The 23,415-nt window shown below is 41.7% G+C and overlaps 1 long non-coding RNA gene across 2 annotated transcripts; it reads right to left on the bottom strand.

Moving 5' to 3' along the window:
• Positions 1–1,495: 1,495 nt before the first annotated feature.
• LOC137209951 (uncharacterized) lies at positions 1,496–14,085 on the bottom strand. Of its 2 annotated transcripts, XR_010936200.1 has the most exons (6): positions 11,484–14,085; positions 10,794–10,871; positions 9,844–9,926; positions 4,844–4,984; positions 3,756–3,913; positions 1,496–2,574 (listed from the first exon to the last, which is right to left on the bottom strand). It is a non-coding gene; the product is annotated as an uncharacterized lncRNA (long non-coding RNA). The 2 variants fall into 2 exon arrangements; XR_010936201.1 differs by lacking the exon at positions 9,844–9,926 and having other exon boundaries at positions 1,497–2,574.
• Positions 14,086–23,415: the final 9,330 nt, after the last annotated feature.

The raw sequence follows: 23,415 nt of genomic DNA, 5'->3' as shown, positions 1-23,415 counted from the left end.
CCCACAGACCCAAGCAACTGAGTGACTTCAAGCAAAAGAAACATAAAGCCACATCAAGGCAAATGATAATTAAATCTCTGAAAATTAATACCAAAGAGAAAATCACAGAAGCATAAAATTATATTGGGAGGAAGAAAATTAAAAATAACAGACTTCTCATCGGAAATAATACGATCCAGAAAACAGTGTACTTATATCTATAAAATATTGGAAAAAAAACTGTCAACCTAGAACTCCATAATCAGTGAAACTATCTTTCAATATAAAAGTGAAATAAAGACTTGAAGGAAAAGAGAAAAAAATAAATATATCATCTGTCATGAGTCAATAGGTTAGAACATGAGACAAAGAATAGTCTGATGAAAGTGGGGGGAAAGGATGCTCACTTATATAAGTTGTCCAGGAAAAGACCCCCCCCCCCCCCCCGCCCAAAGAGGTGACATTTGAACAGAATCCTGAGGGAGGCAGTCATGAAAATGTCTTTGTGACAGAGAGAAAAGCAAGTGCAAAGGCCCTGGGGCAGAATTGTGCTTGCTGTGTTCAAGGAACAGCAAGGAGGCCAGTATGGTTTTATATCAGAGTGAATGGGAAGAGAAATAACAAAAGGTGAAGGTGCAAAACAGGTTGTACAGAGCAAAACCATTTAAGAAGCAGTTGCAGTTGTCCAGGAGAGAGATGATGTGCTTGGAGTAGACTGGTAGGTATCATAGGTAGAATAACACCCAAATGTATCACATCCTAATCCCAGGAACCTGTGAATATGTCACCTTACATGGCAAAGTTATCTTTCCAGATGTTATTAAGTTAAAGACCTTGAGGTGGAAGGTTATCCTGGATTAACTGGATGGGTCAATCTGATCATATAGAACCTTAAAAACAGAGATCCTTTCCCAGCTCTGGGCAGAGGGAGATGGGAACATGAAAGCATGGCCAGAGAGATGCAACATTGCCGGCTTTGAAGATGCAAGAAGGGGTTATGAGCCAAAGAATAAGCACTAGAAGCTGCAAATGGCAAAGAAAAGGATTCTCCCCTAGAGCTTCCAGAAAGGAACATAGCCCAGCAAACACCGTGATTTTAGCCCACTGAGACTCATGTCAGACTTCTGACCTACAAACCTGTGAGAGAATAAATGTGTGCTCTCTTAAACCACTGAGTCTGTGGTAATTTGTTACAGCAGCAATAATTAATGAACACAGTAGGGATGAAAGTAGAAATGTCACTATGGCTGCAGTAGAGAGAACTGGCCAGGGAACAGAGAGGGCAAAACTGAAGGCAGGGAAGCAGTTACGATCAACTCTTTGTTTTGTGTCCAGGTTTCAGCTCTTGCATTTAGCCCTTAGTTAAAAAGAGGTATATTAATGTGCCTCTACTAAAGCCAAACATAAAAAGAGAAAATTTCACCATCCTTATCCATTTAGAAGAACAAAATACGCTTATCAAAACAAAAATTTAGTATATATATACAATGGAATATTACTCAGCCATTAAAAAGAATGAAATAATGCCATTTGCAGCAACGTGGATGGACCTAGAAAATATTATGCTTAGTGAAATGTTAGACAAAGACAAATACTGGATATTATCACTTATATGTGGAATCTAAAGAGTAATACAAATGAATATATATGCAAAACAGAAACAGAATTACAGATATAGAAAAAAAACTTGTGTTTACCAAAGGGGAGAAGGAAGGGGGAGGGGCAAATTAGGAGTATGGGATAAACAGATACAAACTACTATATATAAAATAGATAAACAACAAGGGTATACTATATAGTACAGAGAATTATAGCCATTATTTTGTAATAACCTATAATGGAGTATAATCTGCCAAACACTGAATCACTATGCTATATACTTGAAACTAACATAATATCGTAAATCAACTATAGTTGAATTACACAAATAAATAAAGTATTCATATTTTTTAAAAAGCATGGAATGGAAGGCTGAGCAGTGTAGTGAAATTCCAGCTAGAAAAGGGGCCATACAGGCTGATTAAAGAGAAAGTGATTATAGGAAGAATCACTATAGTTAATATCACATCAAAATCATCTTTAATAACACCAAATAAAAGTCACTAGAGATGATTTCTGCAAAGGTAGAAATTGCAAATCACTTCCCATTGAAGTACCCTCAGTGTTTCCTGCTGAGCCCTCTTCTATGGGTGGTGTGGGGTGAGGCATGTGAAGTAGACATGTATCCCCAGAGCAGGGCTGTCAGCTCCAGAAACCCTTCTGCTCAACTGGGAGGATTGTCAAGACTACCCCTCAAGTCCCAGCCTCCTACACCCATGTTTCCAGAGCCCTGAAGTCACTCTTAATAATCGGAGTGAGATCAGTCAATATCCTCCATGCCCACGTGGATGAAAGTCATGGCACAAGTCACTGAGCCCGACGTGTCTCTACAGATTTGCAGCATCTGGCCCACATCTGGGCGGCTCAGGAGAGCGTCGCTGAGCGCCAGAATGCTCTTCTTCTCGGAGCCGCCTTCTCCAGTCCATAAACTTCCAGTGTCTCCAGCTCTTGCTTCTCTTTGTGGAAACAGATTTCTTTTTCTGTGGCAGCAAGATGCTGAGGAGATTCAGAAAAAAATTCCTTTTCATTTTCAATTAGGACATCACCAACACAGCAGAGGACATGGACTTCACGCCACCAACAATCCATCAGTGCTTCTTCTTAGACAAAGCAGGGTCACCGAGAACAATACCTGCTACCAATTTTTGAGCACTTACGGTGCTCCAAGCACTGCGTATGTATAGGATTTAATCCTCACAGCACCACGTTGAAGCAGGTACTATCATCTCCTCTTTAAAGGTGAAGAAATTAAGACTGGAAGAATGATAATTTGCCAAAGTTCTCGCGGCTTATATATACCAGAGTGAGGATTCGAACCCATGTCTACCTGACTCGACTAGGCTGAAGCCTTCTGGTAGATAATGAAGAAAACTCCTGGACCCCTTGACACCTCTCTCACACACATTCAAACACTGAAATGTAAGGTTAAACCATGTATAGTCTGTAATGGAACTCAGGTGCCTTAAACAACAACTACAGCCTCCAGCGGTCTCATCCAGAAAAGTATTCAGCATATATTTGCTACCTGAAGCTGGGGGTTACAATGAGAGCCAGATTATCTCGAAACAAAGGACTGAGATTTGACTGGAGACGTTCATTTGTAACTGCACTGGCACATTTGCACTTCCGTAAAGCTGACGGCTTCCTCTCATTTATCCACACCTGATGGGAGCCCAACCTTTTGGTCTGTGCAACCGATGAGTCTTCCCATTTGAGTCATTTTTAGTGCTGGAAATCCTTCCAGGTCACCATCAGGAATCTCAACCCTAATCCTACTGGCAGTACAGAACGGCAGATAAGAATGAATGATTTGGTGGAGAACAGACTTGGGTTCAAATCCCAGCTGGGTCACTGATTAGACATACCCCTGTGGGTAAGTCACAGCTTTCCACACCTCAGTTTTCCCATTTGTGAAACGAGGATAGCAAAACTTCACAGGGTTGTAACAAGATCAATGAGGTAATGTGCGTAAATCTCTTCACACAGTGGCACCTAGTAAGCGGTCAACAAATGCTAATGTTAGTGCTATTACCGCATAGCTCAGGACACAAGTGGCAATTAAAGCCAAGGACAAACAACTCAGACCGGGGCAATGAGCCCTTCACCCCCTGTGAACCTCCAGAGAGATCTTAGCAGAAACCGAGCTGAAGCTGGGCAGCACAGAGAGGAAAGCTCACCGTCAGCACACCTGAAATGTTTCCAGACATTCCCCAGGTGGTGTACTCCAACTAGCCATGGCCTGTCACACTGGGCTCTTCTCCTGTCCTGTCCCCCGACTCCATTTCAGTGGTCCCTCCAGGGGGAGCAGACAGAGATGATCCATGAAGATGATTCACTGGGGTGAAAAAAGAAAATATTATGACTTCCATTTATATTTTTATGTTTTTTTAAACTTATATTTGATACTATGTATAAAATAGACAACTGAGGGGAACATACTGTATAGCACAGGGAACTCTACTTAATGCACTGTGGTTTCCTAAATAGGAGGGAAATCCAAAAGGGAGGGGATATATGTATATGTATGGCTGATTTATTTTGCTGTGCACTAGAAACTAATGCAACACTGTAAAGCAACTACACTCCAATAAAAATTAATTTTAAAAAATAGTTATAGGGCTTCCCTGGTGGTGCAGTGGTTGGGCGTCCACCTGCCGATGCAGGGGACGTGGGTTTGTGCCCCGGTCCGGGAGGATCCCACATGCCGCGGAGCGGCTGGGCCCATGAGCCATGGCCGCTGGGCCTGCACGTCCGGAGCCTGTGCTCCGCGACGGGAGAGGCCACACCAGTGAGAGGCCCGCGTACCACACACACACACACAAAATTATATTCACATTTGTACTGAATCCAAAGATACACATATAAATATATTTGGGATACATGCTCATTGTTTTTAACTAATAGGGAGTGAAATCTGAAAAAAAAAATGTGAAGATGAGTGTTCTATCCAGTTCTTAGAGAGATACAAGGTTATAAGGTCAAGTGCCGGGCAGGCATCATTCAGTCCACAAGGGTCAGGTGGGTGAGCACCCCCTCAGCACTATCAGCTGATCAGTCACTGGTCCTTCCTGATATGTCACCTTTAGAAGTCAGCACAGAGCCCAAACCCAAATTATCGAGGCAGCTTGCACAGGGCTCTGGACTGGGAGTCAGAATATTTGGATTTGAAACCTGGCTCCGCTCTTAACCCGTGTGACATCACTGGGTAAGTCATTTAACTCTGAGAATCAGTTTCCTCCTCTCTTTCTAGAGGAATAATACATACCTCGAAGGGTTGCTGTGACCTCTGAGTGAGGTGATGTCTATCGAAGGGCTTCAGTGACAGTTGAATCTAATTCATTCATCTCCTGGCAGCTGAGCTGAGAATAGTGATGACTGATGGGCTAACACCAGTTGATGGTCTGCTCTGTGGAAAAGAAGGAGAACTGTTCTGTGTCGTGCCAGATGAGAAGATCAATACAGGGAAGAATTTTTGGAACAGAACTAAAAATCTGCACTGTCTTGCCAAATACTGGATTCCCTACCACAGACATACATGTTCAAGCTGAGGCCCTACGTCCAGAGATTTTGTAAAGCAGCCTCATTCTGAGTGAGAAGTTTGGTGTAGACAACTTTTACTAAAGTTTTATCACTCTAAGCCAAATAAGATGAGAATTCCTTAAAGAGTAACATGATCGCTAGCGATATTAGGCCCTCTGACAGATCAAGGGGAAAATGATGGGTATTTGGGCTCGGGGGTAGCTTTTGATATACTTGAAACCATACATCTCCTAATTCATCCACACTAGACCTACCTCCCAACAGTCCTTCAAATCCCTGTCATATGAAATAAGTTGTTCAACAATTCACTTAGCCTGGTGTCCAAAACCATTTGATTTATCCCTACTTACAGACGTGTTGTTCTGGAAAGATGCTCAAGAGGAATAGATCACATCAGTGTCAAAACTTTAAACAACTCATTCACAAATATTTTATCTCCAGCCCAGACCTTGTCTTTGAGGGCCAGACCCATATGGTCAACCTATACCTTACCATCTAACTTCAATACTTCCTAAAATAAACTCATCATGTTGCCTTTACCCCCACCTTCTAGCTTTTCTTGTCTTGATGAATGATACCACCATCCATCCATTTGTCCCACTCAGAAGCCTAGGGTCATCCGTGCCCCCGCTTACTCCCTCCCTCCCCATATCTTATCATTTTTACATTCTAAATACCTCTTGAATGCATCTACTCCTTTCCCCTCTCTTCCACCACTCACTACTTTAGACCAAACTTCTGTTACCTGTTGCCTGGACTACTGCAGTAGCCCCCCGTGGTCTTCCTCATCCAGTCTTACCCTCCTCCCATTGCTCACTACTTGGGCTTCCCAATACTCCTAAATCAAAGCTCAAAATGAGCCACAGTGTGCTGTGACGTCTGGCTCTGACTCGGAGCTCAGCCCATCTCCTTCCTGCTCTCCCTCCCTCTTCACTTCAGCCACGTTGACCCTCTTTCTGGTTCTCATACTCTCATGTTGCCATCCATCGCAGGGTCTTTTCTCAACCTTCCCTCTGCCAGGAAGACCCTTCCTTTATATGCCTCCTTAGGTCCTACTCATCCTTCTTAGGGGTCGCTTAAGAAGCATCATCATTTCTTCAAGGAAACCTTCTGTTACCTCTTGGACCATCTCAAACGTGCCTATTTTAGGCTCTTAGGGCAATAATTAGCACTTGTCACAGAAGAAGAGGTATATTGGTGTGTGATTATTCTTATTTCTGTACATTTCCCCCAGTAAACTATAAAATACATGAGGACAAGTACAGTGACATTTTTGCTCACCACTGGGTCCTAGGATGTTGCACAGTGCCTGGGATATAACAGATCCTCAATAAATATCTGGTTAATAACTGAACAAATCAATAATGATGAATGAAACTAAGAATAACTGTTCTATGTGCTTGTGCAAGTCTCTTCATCTCCCCTGCCCTGATTTTAACTCTATGAAATTGGGAGGCAGGAGAAGCAGGTAAGAAATAAACGGGAGAGGGAATTACACAGCACCTAGAATCACCAACGACTCAAATTCTTTTGTTCCAAAATGTGAAATTTCAAAAATTCTAATGGAATCAAAGATCCAAAAAGAAAGTTGTGCTCCTGCCGAGCTCACAAATACATGCTTTTTTTCCCCCCATAAATAGAACAAACAGATGCTATCTGCAAGGCTCACAGCACATCTGTGCAGATAAAGCAGCAGCGCTGGGGTGTCCTGGGAAAGAACTGATTTGCATGTTTGCTCTCTGGCGTGCACAGGCTCACACATTCCTTCCAGAGAGCTCTGAAATGGCCACTTTCAGAGAATCTAGGTTGTGGTTTTGCATGTATTCTTCAAGTTCACCTTCAGTCCCTGTATTTGAGAAATATTCATGTTTAAAAAAAAAAGTTTTAAAGAAAGCTTTGCTGGCTGGAGGGCTTCTTTCCTCCCTGCCACCCTCCCTCTCTCAAGCTCTCACATTTGAGTGTTGTCAAGTTATCATGCTTTAACTAATCAAAACAAAGGTAATATGAGAAACGACTAAAAGTTTTATGCCAAGTATGGAAACTGCCTGAAGAAGATGGTGGCAACAGCCAGTCAAAAGACTCAACTTTCTTTCTGAGAAAATAGGACTTTGATTTACTTACAGTATTTTCTCCTAAGGGTCTCAAAATCTTTTTCTTTCTTTTTAAATATTTAAGAGGTTACGTGGTAAGGAGTTTTCTTAAGTAAGGTGGACAAACTGAGGCCTGTGATGTCCTTTTTTAAAACAGGCAGTAGCTGAAATAAATTGAAAGTGATTTATTAATTCCCACAAGAGAAAATGCTAAAAAAAAAAAAAGAGGTGGGAATGGGAATTCTCTGCTCTGGGAGCCCAGGCCGCAGAGCAGCTTAATCTAATTTGCATAGGAGGCCGGGAGTTCCTGGAATTGCACTCCCATGTGGCCCTTACAATCCCACCCCTATTTCCACCACTGACCATGTGCTGCTTTTTTTATGGCAACTGGACATTAAACTTCATAAAAGCAGTAAAGTTCAGCTAATCACTTAGAAAACCAGGCAAATGAATACACTACTCTAAAAGGGTGACGTCTTCAAGAACCTTTGGTAGTTACTGAAACAAACAAGGGAATACTGTATCTACTGACACTTATGCCAAAAAAGAAAAAAAGTTCATGTTTCCTACTCAATATATTTTTCTTCGTTCAGACTTCAGACAACTTCGCCCTACCACACCCAGCTACTTGTGACTGGTTCCAAAGAGTGACACCAGCTGATGAAAGACGACATTCTTACAACTCTTCCCCGCCAAAGACTCATGGTGAGATGGCCCTTCTCCAGCAGACTATACACTTCATCATCTGTGTCCGTCCTTCTGTCCCCAGAGAGACAAGCTCCAAGGGGAAATCACCCTTCCGAGGCAGCTCTGGATCAGACCTTGGGAAGTGAAACCAGGGATGTGCAGATCAGCTCGGACTGCTGGCCACCCCCTCAGAAGCTGAGTCACTGACCTGGCCGGTTCATTTAATCACTTGGAAAGTGGTTAGACTGAACAGGACATGTAGTGATTAGTAATTCAGACTGGTCTCAGAGTTTCATGTTTTTCACTTTTAGACTCCAACTGCAGCCTTTCTCTTGGAGTCAACAGGAAGTGAGAATTGCAAGCCAAATTTGACACCACTTGACGTAACCGGGGATGGACTTGGGCCCTTATTTCTCCACCCAATAACACAGAGATTTTGAAAGTGAGTCCTTCTAGTTAAACACATCAAACTAGTACCAGGGGCAGAATAAGGAATTAAGAATTGAAGAAAACCTATTTTGATAACTCAGACTTAACCCCTTCTTCTTATCTGGCTTTCATTGAATAAAAAAGTAAATTAAAAAAAAATTTCTGTCTCAGATATAGATCTGAAGATGGTAAGAACAAAAAGAAATAATATTTATTAAATAAGCTACTCCCCACACTAATTAGAAAATGATTGTGATTGAGGCAAACACAAAATCTACTTTCCCGATTAATTTTTCTCATCATGATGCATTTGTGAAATATCCTAAACTGGGCACAGTAAGGCATGGCCACGTAGTCAAAAGCGAAACAGATAGACTTTTTATGAAACATTTCCTATTTCTGGTTACAGTTACTGTTGTGATGATTGATTCATGTTCAGCCATTTCCAACTACAGTTGTGGTACTAGCAATGAGATTTAAAATTTGATCATTTTACATGGACTGTTTGGTGAAGGAAAGTAATATGTGTATGTCTTTGCACTCACTCCTGTTCTTTCTCTATTTTCTGTCTTTCCTCTCCAATCCATCCCATACCTAGTCCCCAGATTACTTTTCCTAAAATATCACTGCTGTGCATTTATTCACTTGAAATTGGTTGAAACCTGACCACATGTCAGTGGTCACTTAGCTAAAAATTGACAAGAAAAGGTAAACATGATGGTTTTACCCTTGAAATGTTCATAGTCAGTGATAATTCTCTAGTCAAAAGTCCTAGTTCTTTCCGGGACTGTGAGATCCAGTTCAAACTTTAACCTGATAGTTCTGAACTCCTAAGTTTAGGCCTTACCAGAATGATCTTCTCCCAAAGTGCCCACACTCAAGCCCATACCCCTGTCTCTCCACCACATGATCTAAAATGCCCCTTCCTTTACATATCCAAATTCCCTCAGAACCTAACTCACTTACCTGTCACAAGACCGTGTCTGATCATTCAGCCTTTGCCCTTTTCCTAAATTCCAAAAGCCCAGATTATCTTTATCAATTTTCAGCTTAACACTATCCCACATACCCTGTCCTGACCAAAATTCAACTGTAAATACGTAAATACATACATACATTTGAACCTACATATATACATACCTGTACATTAAAGAAAAGAGAGCTGGACTTGGGACATTCATTCTGTAAGGAAAACTGGGGCAAATGCTCCATTGGCATAATAAGGTTGGGATTATCATTTTACAAAAACAGGCAGGGGGAGGGGTTCCAAGCTATGTTATTAGGAGGAATATAAATTTCTCGTGTAACTCAGATGCTCTTTAGAAGAAAATTAATTATTATTACAAGAAGCTTTGTTTATTTCAGACTCTTTAGGAGTCTGAAACAGTAGCTCCCTGATACAGAAGGCTTTGCTCTTTCCCCACTTCCCTCTGCCAGGCTTCAGAGTTTCTCCTTCCTGCTCCCCTCCCTGACCCTCCCACCACTCACACCCCCAGCTCACCCCAAGGAGACACCAAACCCTTTCTTAGAGTCAACAAAGATTGAGTGGAAGGAACAGTCCAGTGCACCTTCCTTTTCTGTAGGGATGATGGGGTATCTATCCTAAGAAAAGAGGACACCAAAATGTGGACGAATAATAGAAGAGGTCTTCTTGGAGCAAAGGAAGGGGAGAGAAGGAGCTTGGGGCATGTCCATGTGGAAAACCCTTGGAATCTAGGCAATATGGTCCCATCTCTTCATGTGGGACAAAGGATTAAGTTGGTTCACCCAGTTCCTGATTCTCCCCTCTCCGCCTCATGATGTATGACTCTGAGGCAGTTAGTTACCTAAACTCTTCAGGAGGAAAAAGAAAAAAAGAAAGAAAGCTCAGTAATCACAAATGTGGAACGAACCATCAGGGGTTATCCCAATACTTCACTGCATATTATAAACTATTGGGAAAGACATTCCTGAGGATGACTAGGAATCTAGGAAATCATAAAGCTGATACCACCCTGCTCCCCAGCCCGACTCCCAGCTTCCACCATCCCCAGCAGATATCCTGAGGGCCCAAGTATACCCAGCACTGAAGGAGCAAAGACCCCCTTTGATTGGGGAAAAACTAGGACATTAAGAAGAAGACTTCCTTTGACTGCCTTCTTTCTGTGTCTCTCCACTTGACCACGGATGTTTCAATCACATGTTAAGCACTGTTTTCATTTGATGAGTCATCTCCAGTCTTATGAATTACTGTGTCAAAAGAGTTTCTTACAATATGTTCCGAGTAAGTGTCATGTCGGGAAAAAGTGCTCATGGGCAGCTACTCAATTCCAGCTACATTTCTACCTGTGGATCACACAGAAGGCTGGCCTGACCTTGCAATAATTTTAATTTCTTCTTTCTAGGTTCCCCACAGCTTTGAAGCCAACTGCTATTCATCTTGTTTACACAAACCCAAGAGTATCAAGCATGGTGTACATCAATACTTACAGCCTTTGTCATGTATGTCTGCTACAGTCATGTAACGTATGTGCCAAGATTCATTGTGTCCTTAATCACTTTCTTTATCTGTAAAACAAATAGTTTGCAGCAACATGGACGGACCTAGAGATTGTCATACTGAGTGAAGTAAGTCAGACAGAGAAAGACAAATATCATACAATATCACTCATATGTGGAATCTAAAAAGGGTACAATTGAACTTATCTACAAAACAGAAATAGAGTTACAGATGTAGACAACACACTTATGGTTACCAGGGGGTAAGGTGGGGAGGGACAAATTCGGAGACTGGGATTGACATATACACACTACTATGTATAAAATAGAGAACTAATAAGGACCTACTGTACAGCACAGGGAACTCTATTCAATACTCTGTAATGACCTATATGGGGAAAGAATCTAAAAAAGAGTGGATATATGTATATGTATAACTGATTCACTTCGCTATACACCTGAAACTAACACAACACTGTAAATCAACTATACTCCAATAAAAATTTTAAATTAAAACAAAATTGTAATAACACATACCCACAACCATAGATTTGTAAAGATTAAATGAGTTAGTATGACCTATGTGTGCTTAGACCAGGCATTGGAAAGCTTCTCTGTAAAGGACCCTATAGAAATATTTTTAAGTTTTACAAGTCAGGCAGTCTCTGTCTCAATACTCACCTCTGTCATTGTGGAGCAAAATCAGTCCCAGACAAATGAGCATGGCTGTGTTCAAATAAAACTTTATTTACAAAGAGAGGTGGTAAACTGGATTTGGCCCATAGGCAGGTGGTAAACTTTGATGGCCCCTAGATGAAAGGATAAGTGTTTGATAAATTTGGTATGATCACACTTATTACCTAATCAATGCTGGCAGTTCTTCATGTTCATATTGCGTTTCTCTTTCTTAGTAACATCTGGAATTGAATTCTGGATACCTTAACTTACCTATCATCACTGTGGCCACTGATGCAGAAAGGAAAGGTAGGAGGGTTTTCATCTTGCTTATACGTGCATATCATCTAGTGGTAGAAAAGTGTAATTGCAAGATTTTTTTTTGTTTTAATGTCCTGGGCCTTGTTCAAGCACACCCTGGTAAGAGGGTCGCTTCCTCAGTCTGCCCAGAGTGGGCATTTACAACTGGACTAAAGGACCAGTCCGATCCACCTGGTTTCAAGGAACTTTCCAACAGGCCTTTGACAGGTGTTCTTATAACTCAGAGTTTGATGTCAACAACCAAAAGTGTTCACTGAGGAGATAAAAAGAAACTATTTAAGAAATAAATATTATTTATTAGTCAATTAACTGTTTATATATGTGTGTTTAATAATACTAACAAATCCTTCAGAGAAACCATACAGTATAGGTATGTGTTTATCTTAAAATTGGCCTTCACTATCAGCCCTTAGCATAAGGTGGTGGCAACTCTTTGAGTCCAGGTCATATTTCTCTTTATATCCTTCATGGATGCTGCCTACTGGCCACACTACCTCCTTCCTGTCTACCTTCTGTGCTGACCCACACTGCATTTGTACTTCCCCAGATCATTGCCAAGAACACTAACTGCTGAGAATTCTCAGTCTTTCTGTAGCTATGCAGAGGTTAGAACTTAAGTAAACAGGATCTTCATAAAAACCACAGTTCTAGAACTCAGGCTCTTCATTATTAATACTTTTTGTGGAGAGCCTCTCCACCAGCATATTCTCTGAAAATAATTTTGATACATGGATGCCTGCAGATTATTATTATTATATATTAACATTGTTTGTTATTATGGTGAAGCAAGTATATCAGAAGACACTTCTTTTTTTTTTTTAGGTAAGAAGTGGATTTATTTCAAGAGAAACACACTCCATAGACAGGGTGTGGGCCATCTCAGAAGATGACAGCGGCACCAGGGTATGGGGTTGTCAGTTTTTAGAGGGGTGGGTAATTTCATAGGCTAATGAGTGGGAGGAGTATTCCAGCTATTTTAGGAAGGGGCGGGGATTTCCAGGAATTGGGCCACCGCCCACTTTTTGATCCTTAGGTTTGGCCTTGGAACTAGAAGACACATTTTTTAAAATGTATGCGTGTATCAATATTAATAGTGAGAAAAAAGGAAGCTTTCCAGCTCTATATTTCCTTGATGTGTCTCCCTCACTGAATAGAATTCATTTATGGACCTTTGAGGAGTTACTTTATAATAAAAAGAATTCTGACCTCTAACAACTTGATTTTCTTTTCCTCCCCTGGATCAGTAAGACATCATTGGGTTTGTATCCCATAAGCAAGTTCATATCCCCATTCATATCCCATCAGTGACATGAGTGATGGCTGGAGTCTGGGATGCTTTGTCAGCAACAGAGGACGCCTCCTGCTTCCACACCCCACCCCACCCCCAGATGACTCTGTCTGTCCCCCTTCTTCCTGAGATTCATAGGTATCCAGAGTTTCTCAAATGCTCTTTCACCACTAACACCATCACTGCAGCCACCACCTGCCTTCCAGAGCAGCTGGCTGGCCTGGGACCTGCTTCCCCATCTTTTTTCCTGGACTCCCTTCCTGGGTATCTGGGTCCCCTCCCCTTCATTCCTACTGCCTTGACTTAGAAGGATCTCCCTCCTCCGCTTTTGAGGAAATTCGCGACTCCATTCTACATTTCCAAACAAAAATCCCTATTTTGTTTCCCCCAAATCACGAAGCTGACCAGAAAAACTGGATTGAATTGGCCACAGTGCCGTCTGGACTCTCTTTGTGATTTTTGGCTACTCGCTCTTCCCAGTAGTTTACACTGACATGTCAGATTTTCCACAGTGGTCATGTAACATACCCATTCCTCCTTACGCCTACCTTGGGACTCACCCAGCAAAATTTAGGATGCTCTTGGGATCATGTATAAAGAGAGTGCTGGGCGTTAAAATGACATGGACAAAGTTCTTACAAGACCATAATTCTGCCCCTGGTTATGATAGAAATTAGCTGAGTGATCGCTGGACATCAATTGCCTCACAAAACAGGAGGTTGGCTTCAACGTGCAACCAAGTCCCTCTCAGCTCAAATAATCTATCGTTCTGCATGTATCTTTGCTTATTTTTTAAAGAGGACACCTGAGTTCTAATTACAACCCATTGGTCCTCATTTTAGGTAAAGTTGCCAGAAAGGGACTTTGTGATGCCTGGTCCTGTCAACCTTCCATCCTCTGTTACCAGTATCTTGAAACTTTAAAGTTTTTACTGTCATTATTGGGTAAATTCTTCGCTTTGGGCACTGCTTCACATTTCTTCCAGAAATGCCTTTGCCACTGAAGTATCATCCAACGTGGATTTGAAATTGTCCAGTTATAAATCCTGGACCTGCTTCTGGTCACAGTTGTCTTCCCTCCCAATCAAATCCCTCAGGGCCTGGATTTAGCATGGACTTCACTGCCCTTCATCTTAGAAAGGATCTCGGGATCCTTCTGGATACTATGTAGGTTTCCTTCAATTTCAGAATGTCTGTTTCCAAGTTCTACAAGAAAGAGATATTTTTGAATTTTTATTTATGGCCTGTATCCTGCTTATGCCAGCAGATGCATCAAAGATACCGCAACTAAAATAGGATTTTTATAGGAAAACAGAATTGAGGCCTTAATTAATTGCTGACATCATATGTACTCCCTCAGAAAACCAGCTATTCAGAAATGACTCTGCTCCCTTCTGGCATAATTTACCCCCTACTTCTTCATTATTATTAAGGACATATGTACAGAAACAGGATCTGCGCCTTGCTGGACTTCTTCCATGCCAGCCACTCATAGCCCAACTGATGTTATAATCCTTCCTTTTTCACATTACAATTGGTTATTGTGCAAATGAATATGTTCTCCCAGGAACAGATTGTGACTTTACGTGGAGTAAGAACAGGCATTGGAAGCAGATGAACTCTCAGCAAGCCAGGATTGGGACCTCACCCCAAATGCCCTCGATAAGACACAAGGGAAGAAATAAATAAATACAAAGAAAGAAAAAGAACAGAATAAAAGGTGAGGTAAACTATTTTAAACAAATTTGGAGCCAAGTTATTTAAGAGATGTCAGTTATTTTATAGCACATACATAAAGGTTCTGAATTTTCGTTCTCAAGGCAGAAGCTCTAAGGAGGATCCTTGTAGCCTCCGCTTCAATTCTGAGGTCTATTCCTCTACTTTTCCTGTAAACACAACTTGGGTTCCAACACAACAACTACTTTACTACTTTTTGTTCCTACATATATTTCTATACCATTACTTATTTTAATCTGACCACCTGGAATGCCTATTCTCAACCATAAGACATTCCATGCATTCTTCAAGTTCCTTCTCAAATATCATCCTCATCATCATGTCTTAAAGTGTAAGGAAGAATGATGAGCAAGCCATGGAGAGATCAAATGTGATGCTGCAGATGGACTGAGCCTGGACATTTTTGTGGTGGTTTTAATTTTGGAAGCAGAGACACGATGGACAGCAGAATGGACTTATCAGTAAAAGAGACTTGATGAGCCTACTAGAGAACTTTCTAGAACTGTGGTGTTCCTTGCTGGTGATTTAGTAACTACTCCCTAAAACACATTTTCTATTGTTTGTCCAAAGTCATGCCCTTCTCATCATCAGCCAGGGTGATGGTCTCTCTGAGTATGTACCTGGGAAGAAGGTGTAATGGGAAGGCCGAATATACACAAAGAAAAATTACAGGGAACTACAAATTCAATATCTCAACAGGGAGAGCAACATTTCGTTGACATTTCCTATGTTCAGGCACTTTGTTAAGCACTTTACACAACACCTAATACACTGAGTCTTCATTCAAAACGAAAACACAAACAAAAAACCCTATGAGGTGAGCAGGAGAATCTTTACAGGGGGTTCGGGGATTTGTCCAAGGTTCCACAGTTAGTGTATGAAATCCACGTCAGTCCATTTCTAGAGCCTCCTCAAAGGCTTGTCCATCACTTTCCAGAAGCAGACCAGCTACGGTCTCACCCACCTAGCGTGTTCTGTCCACCACAGCACACCCAAGTGTAGCTGCAAATTTATGAATCTAAAAGTCAGCCCTGAGGCAAGAATGGTTTAGAAATGCTAGACTCCCAACAGATAAAGCTCAACAGACAGTTGGGAGCCCTCAAGTTCCTTCCCTATCTCCTCCTATGTTTCCTGTGTAGCCTTTAGCCAAACATTTAATTCTCACCTTCAAGAAGTGCACGTCTTCCTCCCGTTGCCTGAATCCTTCGTGGAGAATGGCTACTCCCCTCTACTTCCTCTGTGAGCCTTTCTGCCTTGCCAGGCACAATTCCTCCTTCTGAATCCATCTGAAACATCCTTTTATACATACCCCTTTTAGCTACAGCAGTTCACAATCCTTTAATTTCTTGTTCCCATCTCAGGTCTCCCACCGGCCTGGGAGCTCTTCAGAAGCTAAGTACTCTGTCTTATTTATCTCAGCGCATCAACGCTTTAGAACGTGCACTGAATACAGAAACACATTAAAAGACAGATGTTTTAGGGTTTCCGTGGTGGCACAGTGGGTAAGAATCCGCCTGCCAATGCTAGGGGACACGGGTTCAAGCCCTGCCCCCGGAAGAGCCCACATACTGCAGAGCAACTCAGCCAGTGCGCCACAACTACTGAGCCCATGCGCCTAGAGCCTGTGCTCCGCAATAAAAGAAGCCACCGCGATGAGAGGCCCGCGCACGCTCACCGCAACTAGAGAAAGCCCACACCCAGCAATGAAGACCCAATGCAGCCAAAAATAAGTAAAATAATATAAATAATTTTTTTTAAAAATTAAGAAATGCTTTAAAAAATAATGTTTTATATACGTACAAACATATGCTGTTCAGAGTGTTATGTCAGAAAAAAAGTCCAAATCCAATGCATAATTTTTTAAAATTTGTAACCTGCGTTTAACAGGTTTTTTAAAAAAAATATGGCTCCAAAAAATGAGATAAACTCAAGTATCTCCAACCTCTTATTTGAGAAACATGGTTCTCACCACTCTCATGGGAGCCACAATCAGAAATGAAGGGTAAGAAAGCAGTTGAATAAGTATTTATTGAATTAAATTGTTTGTAATTGAACTGAATTAAACTAAAAGAGTCTTAGCTTCCACTGATGGAGATCACAGAGCTCTTTGGGTGGAGAGTGGACCCAGAGGACAGAAAAGGGCTGTCTACGGGCTCAAGAGCTCTGGGTCACAATTTCTCAACCCTGGTTGCAAATTACAGTCACCTGGGGAGCTCAAAAGAAAAATTTGGATGCATGATTCCCACCCTTAGGGCAACTAATTTAATAGGATTGAAGTGGGGCCTTGGCATCAGTATTTTTAAAGCTCCCTAGATGATTTTAATGTGCAACAAGGCATGAGATGATTCCTCCAGAGAAAAGGTCACTCTGGCATAACTGCATTTCTGTGGCTGAAAGGCCAAAAATAGAAAATTTGATCTGTGGTACTGGGTCCACTTGCATCTCATTTCAGACTCAGCAAGCCAATATTTTCCACCTTCCCACCACTGGTGCAGCAGGAAAGCTTGCCTGCAGCCTGTCCCTCCAGAACTGGAAGATGGGAGGCGGACAGGGAAGGTCCCTCGCGTTTCTACGCAAGTCAGACCCACCCTGTGCTCCAGAAAGTAGCCGGGAGAAAACTCAGCATTTTGACTGGGATTCGATTGCTGTCAATCAGCTCTCTTCTACTTCCGTTGCACAGGGTTGGCACCAGGTAAAGAGATCCAAAGGAAACACGTGGGAAATACTGTGATACAGCCGCAGCTGTGCCTCCACAGGGACAAAACCCAAAATACCAAAAAATCCTGCCTGAGGCTTTCCCTTCTCTTCAAGGCTTCTTCCCCACTTTGTTTTCCTGTTGAAAAGTTTCAAGACGCTTTACTACAGTTACACAATCTCTCCACCCCCGTCCACAGCCTGCAAAACGTCAGCCCCTAATCTTCCAGCCAGGGCCACTGCGTTCCCCAGAAGGTCACTCTCCCCCTAAAGCTGTTGCTTTGCAGGAAACTCGAAAACCACTTGGCTTCTCCACTTAAGCAATGTGTTTTTCTGCTGCGTTTCCAAAAGGCTCTTGGAGATTTCATGTTTGTATTTTCCCCTTTTCTGGCTCCACGTTCTCCTATGTAAATGAAGAAAGCTCTTCCAGTAGGGATGAAGGCGCAGTTGGGGCCCTGGCTGATTTCATCCACATTTGCTCTCACTTAAAGTAACTTTTCATGTACTGCTTAACGGGAATTGAGAAGAATTTAAGAAAAAGCCCTTTAAAAATCGATTCCAAATAAAAATGGAGCCATACAAATCCATCTGAGAAATAAATATTGCAGCCTTATTGCTGAGTGTTGTTAAAAATTTTATTTATTTCAGCCTTTTGTTATTCAATTATTAACTATGCAACATGTCCTGCTAAATCGTTTCTCCTACACACAGTTCAGATTTGACTTCTTACATTTATGACTTTGTTTATGCATTTATCTTTTAGTACTTACCTGAAACCCATACCATCTCCTCCCACCCCGTATAGTTAAAAAAAAAAATCAAGGGGTGAAAATCAGGAAAGTCGTGTCCAAGGAGATTTCCCTTTGGTTCTGTCTGCTCCAGGGCCAAGATTAGACAAGAGGAGTGAGGCAACAAATTAATGCCTTTCAGAGGCAAAAGGAAAATCAAGAATACTGAAACAGTCTTGATTTAGAATTCTGATATTTTGTTTTTTATGAAATGTTTGCATTAATTTTGAGTTTTCAAACTATAGCATTAAGATATTATTCATCCTGATGACTGAGTTTGTTGGGTGCCACTCGCATTTTGTGCCCAAGTCACAGTTACAGTCCTCCTTGAAGGACTGGGCACCGGTCACATAGACTGACATAACAGAGACTTCAAGGAATGATGTAATGAGACTCTTTACATTGGGGTATTGAGAGCCTCAAGTCTAGGCAGCTCTTGTGTATTGGCAGTGAAGTTATTCCAAACAAGAAGCTTAGTGTGATTAATTCCTCAGGGATCTTAGGAGCCACTGAAAACTGTATTTGAGTCTGCAGATTATGGTTAGGAGCAGAACCTCAACCCAGGATGCCTGCACTCCTCTGCCTTGGGAAGCAAGCTGTCATTCAATTCAATCCAAGGAGATATTTGCTGAGCCCCTCCAGGGGTCAGACACTGTACTAGGTGCTATATACAACTCTGAATGAGATAGCCTCAACCCTGCTCCCGTAGACTTCAGACCCTCGTACAACATTCGAAACAGATTTTTAAAAAGTAAAAAGCAACGATATCAGTGCTCTAACAAAAGTAGTAAGAGAAGAGTGAGCACAGAGGCAAGAACTCCTGATCCTGAGAAGATCCTCCAAGTGAAGGCATAGAAAGGAAGGAATCAATACATGTGCGATTCCAAGACTCTGAAAGTGTGTGTGTGTGTGTGTGTGTGTGTGTGCACGTGGCTCAGACCTCCTGCAAAGCACAACTTGAAAACACACCTCAGAACATCTGCATCCTGATTGTGCTGCCTGCGTTCTCCACACCCCGTCGATAGGACACGTGCTTGGAGTTGTTTGAAGTGTAGTCATTGAGGCTCACACTCAGCTATTTATACCCCCTAGTTGGGTTCCACTGGTAAACAAGGACACACATTTGTTAAATAGCCGGGCAAGGGCAAGGGCGCCAAGGCTTGTAATAATAGAACAACTTACCTCCATTTAAAGCTAAGGCACGCTAAAATTGAACCTTCATCCTTAACTTCACGATCAACGGTGTGATTGCTAATACCATCCCATCAGTTCCTTTAGGCTGAAGACTTTGAAGCAGTTTATTTACGATTCATTGTTAGGGTCATAAATTGAAAGTAGTTAGGGAAAGATGGAGGAGAGAATGATTGAAGGAAGGTTCTTTACTTAATTCCATCTTTGTAAATACATGGGACTTGATGTTGCCAGGACTCTCTGGACTTAGAAGAAAAGAATGGGATCATTGATACAAACCAATTTAACCTACAAGTAAAGTGAAACGCCTCATTCTGAATCTGTCACCATAAACTGTGTCTTCACAAAGTAAAACTTGGATCACTTATTTCTTGAACTCAGTAGATACTGAGGTAGACAGTCCTGTCAGAGGAGCACCCATTCCCATTCCCGATGTTTCCTTCCAGGTGGAGGGCTCCACTCCACACCTCAGCCCCTTCCCCTTGACTGGTGAGTCTGAGATGAGCATGAAGACCCTAGACATCTCCTCTTGAGAGCAGGCTGTCAGGTTCTTTGCTCCTCTAGAGTGAGGCCAGTGCCCCGGGCCAGTTGAAAAGATAAACCTAATTCCTTCTGGGGTTCTCCATGAGGAAACCATAGACACATGCCCGGTCTTCACGCTCATAAAAGCGATATTTCGGTCTCCATCTCCCTTACTCCTTGGTCTTCTCTCTCTGTCGGTTCAGATCTTGAGCAGAGGAAAGGGGTACTCTTTATTGCCCTTATGCTCCTGTGCCCCCCAAAATTCTCTCTTTGTGTCTAATTGTTTAGCTTGAATCAACCAGATAACCAAGTTTAGCAAGGTCACAAGGAAATGCTACAACTGAAAGAGAATCTCCAAAAGCCTTGAAGTCAACTCTTGCCTTTTCAAGGCTGCACATCCAAGATGACTCACTCACATGGCTGGCCTGACAACCAGGAGCTCAGCTGGGGCTGTCAACCTGAGCTCCTATCGATGGCCTTTCTATGTGGCTTGAGCTTCTCACAGCATGCAGCTGATTTTCCCCAGAGCAAGCATTCCAAGACACCCAGACAAAAGCTGCCAGGCTTCTTATTACTCAGCCTTAGAAGTCCCAGAATGTCCCTTTTGCCACATTCTGTTGGCTAATCAAGTCACTGAGGCCAACCCAGATACCAGACGGGGAATGAGACTCCAACTCATCCTGGGTAATACAACACTCTGGGTAATAGTCTCTACAATAGGGTAACATAACAGTAGAACTAACTGGTCACTTAACACGTTCTCCTTTGCTCAGCAATGTTTTAACATTGCATGCGCTCTTGTATGCCACTCTACAGCCAATAAATAGGTACTATCATTAGCTCCATTTTACAGACAAGGCAAGTTTTCAAAACTGACCCAGGTTATATAGCTAGTGGTGGAATGAGAATTTAAAGTCAGGTCTGTTTAAATCCAGAGGCCCCTGGATTAACCTCGATGCTAGTCCTTTACCAATCCACTAGATGGATGGCCACATTCTGTTTAAAGATCAAAGACAATAGTTGACTCAAGGAGCATTAGAAAGCAAAGTTCACATCAACATATTTGAAAATACAACAGTAACTAGATTCAAAGGAAGTCTTGCCTAGCCTGTGCATGACACCAGAACCCCAAAACTTGTCAGCACACAGCATTTTTCCAGCAGTAAATGGAGGAAAAACACAAGCTCTGTTGGGCAGATTGACGAGGAAAATGTGGTGATTCTATCAGAGGTTTGTAGTTTTAAGATTCCCTTGTGTTTTAGTGGCACCAACACACAAAGGGAATTAAGCCATTTTGATCTCCAATAATGAGAAACATGGTTGACGTTCAGACCTGAAACCATTTAATGCAAGTTAATCCTTGAAACAAATCTGGAATGAAATGAGGGAGAAAAAAATCTTATTATGGTAGACATCAACTAATGGGTTACATTTCTTTCTTCTCAATTAGAAATGGCAGAGGGGTTTTAATTATTTTTCCTTAGCAAGCACATCAAAACATATCTACACAAAAACACAGCAAATATGTTATAAACTGATTTAAGCCAAAGAGCTCGTCAACACTGTTTGCAATTATGAAATCATTTGGGGATATGGTATTTTTTTGGAAGGAATTGTTTTTCTCTTAGATGCAAACCACATCATAGTCCATCAGGCATAAATCTTTTATTGTATCTTCAAGAGCAAAAGTGGAAATTGTACAACAAAGGCACCACTGATAAAATGCAATGAAGCCCCCCCAGAATCATTGGGATGATCTCACTAGTTAGGAGAGATAACAGGGAATGTCATGGTTTCAAAAATGCTCTTTGGGGGAAAAATTTTGTTGAAATTCAGTGGTGCTCAAGGAGTTCCAAAAAGGAATTATTGGGAACTTTCATCCCCTATCTCCATTTACCACATACATTAAAGAAAAAGGAAGATTTTTGGAGACTTCTTTGTCACTCAGTGAGCAATGGCAGGTATAGTAGTGATGGAAATGAACAACGTAATGTGCTTGATGAGAGCACAGCTCCGGGAGTGAGACTGCCTGCATATCCTTTCTGGCTCAGCCACTTAACAGCTGTATAACTCTAACCTCAGTTTCTTTATTTAAAGCTTGGAATAAAAATAGGACTTACTTCAGATATTTGCTGTGAATGTAAAACATATATTGATAATATGTACCCTACAGATATTTAGTAGTATTAGTAGCAGGACCACCATAATTATTATCATTCTATCAGTTTTCAATAGGAATACATGACAGAACATTAAACTAGGACATAGTCTGATGTGGTACAGGGTCAGGCCAGAGAGTCAGGGAGTTTACACATTCAAAATCCAGAGCCATAAAACCAAAAATAAGGGTCAAATGAGCTAGCAACCCAAAGAGCAATTTGAGTAATGAAGAAAAATTCAAGGAAAACAACTTGCAGGGATGGTGCCAGTGGTTCAATTACTTTGTTTCTGGTTCAATTTTATCACACCGGAGAGGCCACACCAAATCAGACATTCTGCCTTTGCATCTTCATCTAATCAATTACCCGCCCCTTACTTTATTCTGGGTCCAGAACTCCATATCTTGAGTACAGAGAATATGAACCTAGTCATAATGGACTGGGATTCAGTGCCAAGTTCCCAGTTTCTGAGAGGTGTGTGTTGTGGGGGAAGTAGTTACAAGACAAGGGTCAACATTGGGGCGAAAAGCAAGTATTTTTTCACAAGGAAGAAATAAGAGCCCAGAATCTGAATCCAGGAAGATGATCACTGCTGAACCCATAGCAAGGTTACTTTCGTGGAAAATCACTGAGCTGACAATCTAAGGGTTCTTATATTTACCCTAGCTCTATGCTTCTCAAAAATGATGATATAACCTGGGGATTATTATTTTAAAAAGTCAACTCTGAGGTTCCATATAAATCAGAATCCTTGGGGGATGAAGTCTAGGGATCTGCAAAATGTCCCCAAGAGATTCTTATGTGCACTAAACTTTGACAATTTGACTAGAAGCTGAGCTAGCTTAGGACACAGTCTCAACTATGGCAACAGAAAATGTAGAAGAGTAGAAAGCCAGTCAAAAGCCTCCAGAGTATCCCAGTGCAACCTCTACTAGATTTAAAAGTTTCAGTCATTCACCATCCAAGGAATGCTGTTAGAAATTGTGGAGGCCCAAAAATAACTTGGTGACATAATTCTGCTTCCTTCATTGAAGAATGAAAATTTCAGTGTAATGGTATATTGGAATCAACTGGGGTGATTGTCAAATGTTGAAGCCTTGTCCCGTTTGGAATCTGTCATTATCTAAGGGCTACAGAATAAGACTAAAGAATTGGAAGATGCATCCCTGAATCGGGGGAATTGCAGCAGAGTTAGGAAACTAATACAAACACAGTACATTCAGTGAGTATTTGATGAAT

The sequence above is a fragment of the Pseudorca crassidens genome, chromosome 17 (genome assembly GCF_039906515.1).
Source record: "Pseudorca crassidens isolate mPseCra1 chromosome 17, mPseCra1.hap1, whole genome shotgun sequence".
Taxonomy (NCBI): Eukaryota; Metazoa; Chordata; class Mammalia; order Artiodactyla; family Delphinidae; genus Pseudorca; species Pseudorca crassidens.
This window is presented reverse-complemented; position numbering and strand designations above follow the sequence as displayed.